Below are 14061 nucleotides of genomic sequence, written 5' to 3'. Positions count from 1 at the left end.
TAACTTTAATCCTTTAATGATGAACGTCGCTCTTAACGGTACATGATTCACAATATTATCTGTTCAGAATACATTCTTGAATATAATAACTGAATATGGCTCCTTGCTAGGTCGTAGCAAATGACGTAGCTGAAGGCTATGCTAAACTGTCGTCTCTGGAAATGAAAGCGTATGTAGGCAGTGAACCATCGCTAGCAAAGTCGGCTGTACAACTGGGGCGAGTGCTAGCGAGTCTCTCTAGACTAGAGCTGCCGTGTGGCGGCGCTCGGTCTGCAGTCACTGATAGTGGCGACACGCGGGTCCGACGTATACTAACGGACCGCGGCCGATTTAAAGGCTACCACCTAGCATGTGTGGTGTCTGGCGGTGACACCACAAATACTGTCAAGATATCCGTCCCAGTCACTCCAAAACTTTCGAGGATATTTAATTTCAAGTTTGAGGTCGCATGTCCTATGACATAATTAGAAACTAACAAATTTATGAGGTTTTCCTTTGCTTGTACGGCGACACCATGTTTTCTGCACAATTTCACGATTATACACTAACGGAAAGTACCCTATAGGTTTCGATGAGTGAGACTGCGAATATCGAAATTTGTGACAGCAATGGCTGTGCAGTTTGATAGCAGCGACTTGGAAGGTTCATTTTTTTACATCATCAAGGGACCATAGACCATACTCTGTGACATTAATTTCAAATTCATACATCTCCACACATTAGAAAATTGCGGACATATAGTCGGATAGCAAAGTGTCCCTATAAGGATTCCATTTTCACCGATGGTGGCACCGAACTCTAAAAACGAGTATTTAACTGTGCAATATACAAATATAGTAGCAAGTCAAAATCTTACATAATTATGGATGTAATTCATCATGTACTTCTATCTTCCAAAGTAAGATTTCAGGACGTTTTGGACCAAACCTAGTGTCTTGTCTCCTATTACAACTTGTCAAAGGCATTATGTTACCGGTTCTAAACATTCCAAACATTTTGGCTGTTCGTACATTATGACCAGTAGCGTATCCAGGACGTCCAATTTCTCTACGATATAGATTCATAGGAGACACAGTTTACGTTAATTATTTCTTCTTTACACAGTAATAATGACTGAAATTAAATTGTTAGAATAATACCACCTCTGAAAACATTTAAAACAATGCATTCACATAACGAAAGTACCTCACACGGAAACAGTGTGACATAAGAAAGATAATACACAATCACAAGTAACTCAAAAAATGCAACTCTGAGATAGCAGAGAACTGAACAGTGATCCTCAGTGGAGAAATGACATTGGAAATTTTAGAGTTCATCATGAATATTACATCGCTGTCCTATGACATACTTCTTTAGAGTAACGCGCAACACGGTACCTTATGAGACAGGGACTTGAGCCAAGCCAGGATCGCATCCACGCAATGTATTAACAACCATCGCTGGTGCACCGGGCAATCGGAGTGTGTTTAAAAGGCGATGTCCCACGTTCGTTTCGGCAAATTCTGGGCTCTTCCCAAATATCCACCTCAGGGGATACGTTACAAAAACACACAAAAGGAAGGTTGTACAATTCTCCAACTTCTCTGCTGTAAGTAGTTGACGACTGCGACGACAGGAAGGGCATGAGACTGCAAAGTTAAACGAAATAAATATACCAAATATGTGAGTCCAGCAGATGCCGTACTATACGAGATTAATGCTAAGTGAAAGAAGAAGAAGAAGTATTGTGGTCTGTGTTATTGTACGTTCTCACGTCCATTGTTACAACTAGGTTCTAAAACCAATGTCTTCAAATAGGACGCTGATAAATATGTATTAAAGTATTTAATCTGAGTTTACACTAGTCGACTATCTTAATGAATTCAAAATAAATTTAATACCTCTTCCATCCGCACAAATAAATATATATGCCTAGATTCAGGTATCTGCACATATCCAGAACAGCGAAAACTTCAAAATTCATTTACAATTTCATTATAACATGGGACATTATACGGGATAATTCAGCTGCTCCTACCACTGGGTTTTATGCAACCTGCAACGCGGAAAAATACCACTTGGAAGATCTTTATACTCTCTGATTTGCGACGCGCAAATTAGCACCCCTACAGAAAAAGTGAACGGGATTTTATTGCAGGAAATTCGATGTAGTAAAATCTCGTACTGAGGTGTGTTTTCGAGAGAGTCCATGGTTCTTGAATTGTTCAAGAAAATGTATGACAGTGACTGTCAAACGCATTTTTCTTGGACAATTCGAAAATCGTAGCCTCCAACGAAAACGTATCCCTTCTTAGAATTTAACTACCTTGCATTTCCTACAAAGAGGCTATATTCATTTTTCTGCAGGACTAAAAGTTTGCGCAAAGCGAGCGAGAGAATATAAAAATTTTGCGCTTGATACTTTAAGGTACTGCGGACTGCATAAAACCCAGCAGCAAGGACAGCTTAATCACCGATTACCTCAGAAGAATTTCACTATAAAGTAAACTACACACACCAAAGATGTTTTGCATCGCCCGGGATCCCAGAACTCCTGAAGATAGACATTGACTGTGGATATTTTATCATAGACACAGTCCCTTTGACTGTTCAGAGATGTCACTAAACTCGCCCAAAGATGTAAACAACCATGCATGAGCAGCGCTTATTAGACGGAGGAGGTCCGACAGCCGATCAGTTCAAGTCATTCCAACAGGAAGGAGCCACGTGATCGTGTTGTCTGTAGTTCAAACGTGCCTAGACGGCCAATTCCGCAGTTCCCATTGTTTATTTGTGCCAGGAAGGACTCTAAACAAGGCAAGTGTCGAGGAATCTCGGAGTGAACCAAACCGATGATGTTCGGACATGGAGAAAATACAGAGAGATAGGAACTGTCGATGATATGCCTCACTCAGGCTGCCCAAGTGGATGACCGCTACCTATGGACTATGGCTCGGAGGAACCCTGACAGCAACGTCACCACGTTGAATAATGCTTTTCGTGCAGCCACATGACGTGTTACGACTCGAACTGTGCGCAATAGGCTGCATGATGCGAAACTTTATTCCCAACGTCGATGGCGAGATCCAGCTTTCCAACCACGACACCAGCGCGATACAGATGGGCCCAGCTACATGCCGAATGGACCGTTCTGGATTGGTATCTCGTTCTCTTCACCGATGACTGTCACATATGCTTTCAACTAGACAATCGTCGGAGACACACTGCATGTTGCACCACCGTACAGCGAGACCTTCAGCGGTGCGGGTCCAGGACTCTGTGCACACCGTTACCTCTAATACCCAGTAACACGTCCACTTGCATTGATGCATGCCTGTATTCGTCGTGGATATTACACACAAGTTCATCATGGCACTTTTGGTCCAGATAGTCCCACTTCTGAACGGCGATTTGTCCAGCGAGTGCAGCAACGTGAAGGTTCCCTGCAGTTTTGGGATGGCAATATGTGGGGCCGACGTACACCGCTGGTGGTCATGGAAGGCGCCGTAACGGCTGTACAATATGTAAATGCCATCCTCCGACCGATAGTGCAAAAATATCTGTGGCATATTGGCCAGGAATTCGTTTTCATGGACGACAATTCGCGCCCCCATAGTGCACATCTTGTGAACGACTTGCTTCAGGATAACGACATCGCTCGACTAGGGTGGCCAGCATGTTCTCCAGACATGAACCCTATCAAAGATGCATGAGATAGACTGAAAAGGGCTGCTTATGAGCGAAGAGACCCACCAACCACTCTGAGGGATCTAAGCCAAATCGCTGTTGAGAAGTGGGACAATCTGGACCAACAGTGCCATGTTGAACTTGTTTGTAGCACACTACGACAAATACAGCATGCATCAGAGCAAGAGGACGTGCTACTGGTGTGTACAGCAATCTGGAACACCACCTCTGAAGATCTCGCTGTATGGTGGTACAGCATGCAATGTGTGGTTTTCATGAGCAAAGAAAAGGGCGGAAATGATGTTTATTTTGATATCTAATCCTATTTTCTGTACATGTTCCGGAACTCTAGGAACCGAGGTGATGCAAACGTTTTTTTGGTGTGTGTATATGGCGTTATAATGATGTCCTTAAATATTACTACCCGATTCTGAGTTACAAAGAAAAGCGAATCGAACTGATTTTGGCTACTCCTGGCTGCGCGTCGGCGCGAGACGTTTGCTGCTGAAATTCCGGAAGTGTTTCCCGGTAGCGTAATGGGGGAAGCGCCCGGAGACTCGACCGGACGCTCCCGTATCTGGACGCCGCAGACAGGAGCCGCAGACCTGACAAATGGCTGAGCGGCTCCTCTCAAACGACGGGCAGTCCGAAGAGTCCGGACAGTCCGCCAGGTGGCCCCCAGTTTAAAATACGGCCCACTGGCCGCTGATGGCCGCCACATTCTTCAGCCAGTCTCGTCTCCGTTTCCCTCTGGACTTTTGCTGGAGCGACGCCGAGTCTTCTGCACTCCTCTGGGTAAGTCAGCCCTTCAGTAAACATTCACTCAACACAAGGTACCCCAAGAGAGAAGCGAGCAATGCTGAATACAAGTTTGAGCACGAAGAGGACAGTGCGCACCGGTATTGCCAATAGGAACTCCCGTGAGACAACACAACAAGTTTGCTTCCGAAAAGGCAACACAGCGCATACAGTCGATGTTTATACATTTGTGAAAGTATTTTCAGTGCGGTACGGATAGAAGATAAATGGGAGAAGATAATCAAATGTAACTGAATCATTCGTTAATGAGTCACTAGAGACCGCGAGTCTATCATAGCAACATACTCAAAAAGCATCCGAAATTTTCTCGTGTTGCTTACGGTTCATCTTGTATATCAATATTGATAATAATACTATAAAATGTAGATAACATGTGCTATCTTCGGTTAAAGAGTGGAAGTTTAATTTTTTCATCAAACGCATTTTCAGTACTACTGTGTATCCTGTACTCTGTTGCATGTCCCTAGACCTGATCCAGGCGCCAAACTGTGGAGAAAGTTTTCTAACACGTATTAGTAGGTGGCGCGAGGCATTTGTGCTATGCTGTGCATCCCAATGGAGCTGCCGGCAGGAGTGGCCGTGCGGTTGTAAGCAATTCAGTCTGGAACCGCGCGACCGCTACGTCGTAGGTTTGAATCCTGCCTCGCGCATGGATGTGTGTGATGTCCTTAGGTTAGTTAGGTTTAAGTAGTTCTAAGTTCTAGGCGACTGATGACCTCAGGTGTTAAGTCCCATACTGCTGTGAGGCATTTGAACCATTTCTGAACCAATGGAGCTCCAAGGCATAGAACACATAATAAGTGGTTTCTGTCAACTACAGTTATACCAGTTGATAACTAAATGCTGTATTTCTGTATGTCTCATGACATATAAATCGTAGTGCCTCAGTATTCATAGGTTTCGTTTTTAGTAACAATAAATGGGACTCAAGATCACAGAGATAGAAGGAACAGGAGATAGAGAGTTGGTGGTGGAGAAAGTGGAGAGAGATGTGGAAGGAGGAAGTGGACACAAAGATAGGTAAGGAGAAGAGGGGAAGGAGGAGGAGAAGATGGACAGTCAGAGAGAGGAGGAGGAGGAGGAAGGGGAAAAGGAAGGGATAGATAAAGAGAGGGAGCAAAGAAAAAGAGATAGATTAAGGGAGGGGATGAGGAGATGGAGAGAGAGGAGAAGAATTGCTGGGTTTGTCAGTGTAGTATAAACGTCAAAAGCCATCTGAAGATGAACCCGTGGGTTCGAAACTGGTAACACGCTATTGTCTACATGAATAGTATTATTACCAATGGCTTTGCAAGAATCGACTTGTAAGAACTTTCTTGTTGCCACTGAGAACTAGTCAGTATCCTATTGTGGAACTTAGAAAGCTCTTACGAAAGTATTTACTTCGTAGTTTATCTTAATATTTCTTTCAATGATTTGGTGACCAGCATTATCTGTACTATCTTAATTTTTTGGATACAAATCAGGTACATACAAACATAAATTGTTTTTTCATGCTCCTGTGCAATGTCAGATTTGTCACTTAGAAAGTTGTCCATTTCTACTTTTCAGTTAAATGGAATTAATAAAATCATTGTCAGTCTCATTGTACCTGACCTAGAATCTACACAAAATCACTTCATCCACATTTACTGTTACGACGCAGTCAGCGGCGGCACTCCAATGGGGAATGACAGAGAAGAGAAAGTTGTGAGAAGAGATCAGCCAATCACATGCTGACCGACCTCGCTCCAGGACAACAACGTGACAGCAGCGGCCCTAGATGAAGCCAATATATACGTGCCGATCCCGACTAAGATAGCTGCTTCAATATTGGCCAGTTCGTTAGCCAGTGCATCGTAGCTTCTTCATTAGCAATCTCTATGTAGCTCAGTAAGAGATCAGCAGTCACTGTAGTTCAGTTGACAGCCTGTTGTTAGTAGCTGTCGCTAGTACCAGAAATGTTATTTGCGTTTGTCTGTTCCGAAGAAGACTTATTATTTTGTACGTCGCCCTTTCCTTGTGACACATCTCTGTAATTGTACTTGCGAATGATCATGTATGAAGGACTACAAGAATTCTCAGTTCTAATTTAAATATTTGTACTAGTCTTGTTGTAGTAAAACTCATTAATAAGAGTTGTTTGATTGTCTGTCTGGTGAACTGGGTATGCAGGATTCAAATGGTTCAAATGGCGCTGAGCACTATGGGACTCCACTGCTGTGGTCATAAGTCCCCTAGAACTTAGAACTACTTAAACCTAACTAACCTAAGGACAGCACACAACATGCAGGATTCCTAGACACAACAACATGGCGACGAGACGTACAAATAACATGGTGCTGACGATATAGTAGTTGAACCTGTTAATGTTTAGAACCCAGAGGCACCAGCAGCCACAGATTGTCTCTGTTTTGTTTTGTCGTCAGCTTTTGTGGTTTGCTGGCGCCTTACATCTACCTTTTCTTTGCAGGGGTGTGTTTATTTGTTTTAGCAGTGTCTCTTCTAGTGTTTTCTCTATTCAGTGTTTTCAGGTGGGTGTTGCAGAAATTTTCTTTGCTTGTGTGATTATTTTTATTGCTTCCATTGTCTGTTTATTGCCTTTTCCTATTCCTAAAAGTACAATCCAACTCCCCCTCCTGCTCAGGCAGCTCAGCTGCTGCAATTGATAGATGCAATACAGCTCACACAGACGTTTCAGTTTCAACCGTAGCAGCTTGCAACCCTCCTAAACACAGTACAGCAGTTACCCGCAAACCAAGCAACAAACGCACCGTGACACCCGACTAATATCCAACAACTGCAGCTCCAAGTGTCATACCGGCTTTTCGCCAGTTTAACGAAAAAACGCTTTCCTTGCCATTGCCAGCCTACATTTTATATCCTCTCTACTTCGACCATCGTCAGTTATTTTGCTCCCCAAATAGCAAAACTCCTTTACTACTTTAAGTGCCTCATTTCCTAATCTAATTCCCTCAGCATCACCCGACTTAATTAGACTACATTCCATTATCCTTGTTTTGCTTTTGTTGATGTTCATCTTATATCCTCCTTTCAAGACACTGTCCATTCCATTCAACTGCTCTTCCAAGTCCTTTGCTGTCTCTGACAGAATTACAATGTCATCGGCGAACCTCAAAGTTTTTATTTCTTCTCCATGAATTTTAATACCTACTCCGAATTTTTCTTTTGTTTCCTTTACTGCTTGCTCAATATACAAATTGAGCAATATCGGGGAGAGGCTACAACCCTGTCTTACTCCCTTCCCAACCACTGCTTCCCTTTCATGTCCCTCGACTCTTATAACTGCCATCTGGTTTCTGTACAAATTGTAAATAGCCTTTCGCTCCCTGTATTTTACCCCTGCCACCTTTAGAATTTGAAAAAAAGTATTCGTATGGAGTGTAGCCATGTATGGAAGTGAAACATGGACGATAAACAGTTTGGACAAGAAGAGAATAGAAGCTTTCGAAATGTGGTGCTACAGAAGAATGCTGAAGATTAGATGGGTAGATCACATAACTAATGAGGAAGTATTGAATAGGATTGGGGAGAAGAGAAGTTTGTGGCACAACTTGACCAGAAGAAGGGATCGGTTGGTAGGACATGTTCTGAGGCATCAAGGGATCACCAATTTAGTATTGGAGGGCAGCGTGGAGGGTAAAAATCGTAGAGGGAGACCAAGAGATGAATACACTAAGCAGATTCAGAAGGATGTAGGTTGCAGTAGGTACTGGGAGATGAAAAAGCTTGCACAGGATAGAGTAGCATGGAGAGCTGCATCAAACCAGTCTCAGGACTGAAGACCACAACAACAACAACAACGAAAAAGAAGAGAAGTGGTTCGAGTGGTCGCAACAGAATGAAGCCCACATCACTGTTCACAAAGTATAAGGTACTGTGAAACTATATTATTTCTTATCCACGGTAAGAACTGCAGTCTTTCGCCTCATTCACAAATTGTTCCCTAACGCCACTCCAAGGGAACTTTCCGACGATCAGGTTGTAGGTTCATCATCTAGCATTTATGACCAACAAGTGAATGCGGTGGCAACTAGGTACCATCTCTTTCGTTGCAAGAAAATGTCATAACAGACGTATTGCCAGTGGGTAACAGATTTGAGGGGTATGCAGAGGAAATGAAAATTAAAATGCGCTTCTGGTGCTTTATATTCAGATGTTATGTTGTATGATGTGATCGTATACAATGTAACTGATGTCAAACTTAGAGAAGAGATTTTGAAACAGTTCCATCATTTCGTCACATATTGCTAACTCTAGATCAGTATGATTCAGGTGCCATAGTGGCTGATACATCTGAGCAGTCACAGGTTGAGTCGCCCCTTGCTTACGACCGGCCCTGTTGGCAGCAATAGCATGCACTCGCCAGGAGGCTACATCAGTTAATAGAATTAAGTCATGCCCTCATTGCTATTCATGGTACAGACACCAAGACTGCGCGTCCAGACAAGCACAGTGTCATCCTCGTGGCAAGAAAAGTTATGTACTATCCATGTGTTTGCAATGGAACAAACATAAGAATTCTGCCGACTCAAAAAAAAAAAATGGTTCAAATGGCTCTAAGCACTATGGGACATAACATCTAAGGTCATCAGTCCCCTAGACTTAGAAACTACTTAAACCTAACTAACCTAAGGACATCACGCACATCCATGCCCGAGGCAGGATTCGAACCTGCGACCGTAGCAGTCTCCAGTTCCGGACTGAGCGCCTGGAACCGCTAGACCAGACTCAAAAAAATCTACTCACAAGGCCCATGTAACCACTGCTGCAGGCATTAGCAAAACTAACAAGCAAAGAGATTCTTTAGCGCTGTACCAGTCCAACAAACTTTTTGTTCGTTTGCTTCTTTGTGGAAAACGTGTGAAACTTCAATTGGACGTGGGTGCCTCTGTTAGATTGCTTAATCGTAACACATATGAACTGTTAGGCTCCTCATGCCCGTCTAAAATTAGCACTCACCTGATGGTTTATAATGGACTAGAAATCCCCATTATCAGAAAATGTACTTTGCCTGCAATATATATCGCTCGTATACGCGAACTGTGACTTTCACTATACTACACTCAAGCGATTCTGAGAACATATTTGGCCTTGATTCGTTTGATTTGTTTGGTTTTGAAATTTAGGACATTGTATTGTCAGTGACTGCATTCATTGCCAAAGACAGAGTAGCTAGCTTGCTGAAAGAATTCCCTGAACTCGTTTCTGAAGGTTTAGTCAAGGCTAGCAATTTTGTTGCTCATATAACTGAAAGACAATCCTCGGCTGAAATTTTGTAGGGACAGAACTGTTCCCATTGCATTATGGGACAATGTGGCTGCTGAACTTCAAGAATTGCAAGATAGCGGAGCTATTGAGCCCATCCAAGCTAGTCAATAGGGAAGTCCACTGGTTTTGCCCCCCCTTACTTTCAGGTCGCATTCACCTTTGGGTTGACTGTAAGTCTACAGTCAACCCACAAACTGTGAATGATACTTATCCATTTGTAACGCCGGAAATGCATATCCTCCTATTTTCATCTATTGTACTATTATTTTTTTCCTTGTTTTGTTACCTCAAGATATGACATTTCTGTCTCTTTATATATTGTAATTGTTTTACTGTTTGTATATATATATTTATGCACTTATGTCGATGTATAATTGGTTTGTTTCGTAAATATTATTTGTATTTTTACGCTGGGTCTTGCCTAGGGAAAACTGCTATCGAACGATTACATCGATAGGTCGTGTGAAGACTCAAAGCGTGTAGGATCTTTGGTAGTGTTAACTCTGCCGCGTGGAGTGCGGGCAGAGCTGTGGGAGTCTGGCTGGAGTATCGAGTGGAGCAGGTGTGTTGTGTGACGCTCCCGCGAGTTGCCGCGCTTTCGGGGTTTGGCAGCATGTAATTGCGCTCGACTCGCGATGATAGTTTCTGACATGGTGTCGCGGACGGGAAGCATTAGCTGGCGCACATCAAGAGCCCGTTTCGCCTGGTGACCGTGTCGAGAAGAAGGCGCGCCAACATCCAGCTTCTGCAACAGCGACGGCCGACAATGAGTGACTGTCGCCACCTCCTCGATCGACGGCTTCAAACCTTCAATCTACCAACAAGGAAGACTAAAAGCACGTAAAGTTTCAGAACTGTATGGCAGACCTCAGCTTTTCAAATTGTTCCATTTGCCTCGCAAAATTACAGCAACTTAGCATGAACCTTTGTTGCTCATTGTCCCAATTGCATTGCCAAGCAGGGTCCCTTCCTTTTCCGAAATGAACCCGAGTGTCGTTGAAATTCAAACGCCAGCATAATTCCATTTTACTGCTTTAATTTCAAAGTTGAATTTAAGCATTAGCTGGCTACAATAGTTAGATTACACAAGCACAAATTAAGAGTGCCAGTTTTGTTACCGTATTTTAGCTTACCTGTGACTGCAGCTCAGCTTGGTACGTACTAAATTTTACTATTGTTAATTGTTCAGAATCGTTTAATTCAAGTTCAAAGTTAAATCTCTTCTTTCTAAATTGCGTAGATTCAAGTAGCTTTAGAAATGATTGTTGAGGTAGTCCAAGACTAACTGTATTTCGATGTGCTTCAGAAAGAAAGCTCACTATTAACTTCAGTCACTAAATTAACTTTCGATTTTCCGGTTTCATTAATTCTTTTGCTAAATTAAGTGTAGCGAAATTTATTACTTCTGACAAACTTTCAGTTTTCACACTACACGTGTCAACCTTCAGTTGCCACGCTTCTAGTGCTAATTATATGTGTAATAACCTTTCTTTTTCAGTTATTATAGTAATTGTCCATAGGACTGGCGACCGTAATTTCCCCCAAATCTCAAATATCTAATTACCGCTAGTTGATTGTTAACGTAACGGCCGCACATTTACTTTCTTCATTAACTTTACCCCTTTTCAAAATTAATTTCCACCAGTTTCATTTGCATTTTTCCTTTCATTTAGATGTAACCCTTTCCTCCCTCTTTACCGACAGATTAACTTCGGTGACGATTGCTTTTCCAAAATTCCCATTAGGTACACGCGGTTTCATTTTTCACTGTCATTAAGGTCGATAAGTGAGGGGGAGGTTACACATTGCCACGTCCAGAGGGTCTCATGGACAGATTAAGCGCTGATCGCTACTTTTGAAAAACTGATTTGCGCGACGCATATCTTAAAATACCACTAGGTGAAGAATCTCAACCCACGTGTGTTGTAAGCACTCATTTGGAGTGTATGTCCTCTTCAGTCACATTTTTTAGCCCTACGTGACCTACCAGTTCTGGGCATTGTCACTGAATTACAGCCAGTCCTAGGGAAAGTGAATTATTATATTCGCTTCATACCGAATGCTGCAGAAATCGCAGCTCCACTGCATCGCTAGCGTCGCGAGAACTTCCCCTTTGTTTGGACAGATAAGTGCCAAGAAGCTTCTCAAAATCTTAAAGATACATTGCTCAGTAATCGATGCTTGACTCACTTTCATCCCGACAAACCAGTTGTGTTGCAAGTTGACGCTTCCTCTTAAGGAATCGGTGCAGTGCTCTCGCTCAGATTTGGTGATAAGGACATGCGTATTGCTTTCGCATCAGTAGTAGTATCCAAGGCTCAGTATAGTTATTTACAAACAGAGAAAGATGCATTGGCTATTGTGTATGGTGTTACCAAATTGCCCAACTACTTTTATGGCAGAAAATTCTACTTAGTAACGGATCACAAACCACTGCAATCCTTCTTTCCTCCGATGAAGCTGGTTCCTGTACGAACTGCCCAAAGATTGCAAGGATGGGCTTTATGTGGTCTCAATAACAGTACGAGATTTTGTATCGTCCAACAGCCCAACATGGTATTGCGGACACACTTTCATGTCTTCCGATTGGTCCTGATATAGACTTTGACGTTTATATTGCATCTTGTCACATCACTGCTCATAATTCTGAATTTCTTCAATCCCTTCCTCTGATCTCGGTGAACTGCACAGACCACGGAAGCTAACTGAGATTTCAACATTTCGCTAAAATACATTCGCACATCTTGGCCTCGTTCATTGCATAGCATCAAGAATTCTGTAGTGCGTCGGTACTTTGCACGTCGACATAGCCTCGGTGCACACCAAGATGTGATTCTTGTTCAAAATGACAGTGGACAGTCACGTGTGTTGATGCCCAAAGCTTTGTAAAGAAAAGTGTTGCAGTTACTTCACTAAGGACACTAGAGGATTGTTCGTACGAAACCGTTAGCGCGTCGATACCCAAATTGAACAGATGACGACACAGTGTCATGCATATGCGGAAAATCAGTACGCTCCGCCACAAAAATTCTCTACTTGGCCTAAATCACAATCACCATGGCAACGTGTCCACAAAGACTTTGCGGGACCGTTTTGGAACATTCGATGGTTGATTGTGGTCGACTCATATAGTAAGTTTCCTTTTGCGTTGCTAATGATCTCGACAACGTCACGTAGCACAATTCAGGTGTTGTCCCCCATTTTTTGCCTCGTTGGATATCTGAAGAAATAATGTCGGACAACGGTCCTCAGCTCACTTCAAATGAATGTGAAACATTGGGTGAACGCAATGGCATACAGCGTCCAACTAGTGCACCGTTCCATCCACAGTCAAACGGCTAAGCGGAACGTTTTGTCAGAATCTTCAAGCAGCAGATTGCCAAACTTTGCACCGCACACATCCGGGATCAAGCATTGCAAATGTTTCTCGCCTCCTATCGTTCGCATTCACGAGATGGACCATCGCCGGATGGATTGCTTCACGGCCGCCGAGACCGGGCACTGCTCCATCTGCTTTACCCAGCATTTGTCACCGAAGGAAGGCCGCAAGTATCACTTCGCACCACAAGATTTTTTTTCAGGGTTTTTAGCGGTAGCAAGCGGTGGGCCCGAGGTGAGATCCTTCGTCGATTTGGCCAAGACAGATTGCAGCGCCGACATCACAATCAAATTCGCCACTGTCATGTGCACGGTGATCCTTCTGTATCGCTTTCCCCAGATTCACGGATCCCGAGGACAGGGCGGCCGCAGCAGCCGCCAGAGGGTGTCATCACGACATCACGTGACGACCCCATGGAACGGATCCTTTGTGTCCTCCGCCTCCTCTCGTCTCTCCCGTTGGAGATGGACCCGCACACGCCACAGTGGCCGACGCCTTCTACATCGTGGTATGGGCCTAAGGTGGATGCATATCCTTCTGGACGTTTTCCCGAGGACGTGAGGGTCCGATGGCTGGGTGCGACCGGAAGTCTCACGTCCCCTGCTGTCGCTTTTGGGGGGGGGGGGGAGGGGGGGGGAGGACAGAGATGAGAAGAGGTCAGTCAATCGCACGCACGACAACGTGACAGCAGCGGCCCCTAGGTGAAGACGACATAAGCGCCGCGCGCGACTGATGGCACCCCACTTCGATAACAGCTTCAACGTTAGCCATTTCGTTAGCCGATGCATCAGTGGCTCTTCATTATTAATCTCGATGTAGCTCTGTTAGAGATCAGCAATCACTGCAGTTCAGTTGACAGACTGTTGTTAGTAGCGGTCGCTAGGACCAGGAGTGTTACCTGTATCCGTCTATTCTGAAGAAGA

Source organism: Schistocerca serialis, chromosome 7 (genome assembly GCF_023864345.2).
Source record: "Schistocerca serialis cubense isolate TAMUIC-IGC-003099 chromosome 7, iqSchSeri2.2, whole genome shotgun sequence".
Classification (NCBI taxonomy): Eukaryota; Metazoa; Arthropoda; class Insecta; order Orthoptera; family Acrididae; genus Schistocerca; species Schistocerca serialis.
This window is presented reverse-complemented; position numbering follows the sequence as displayed.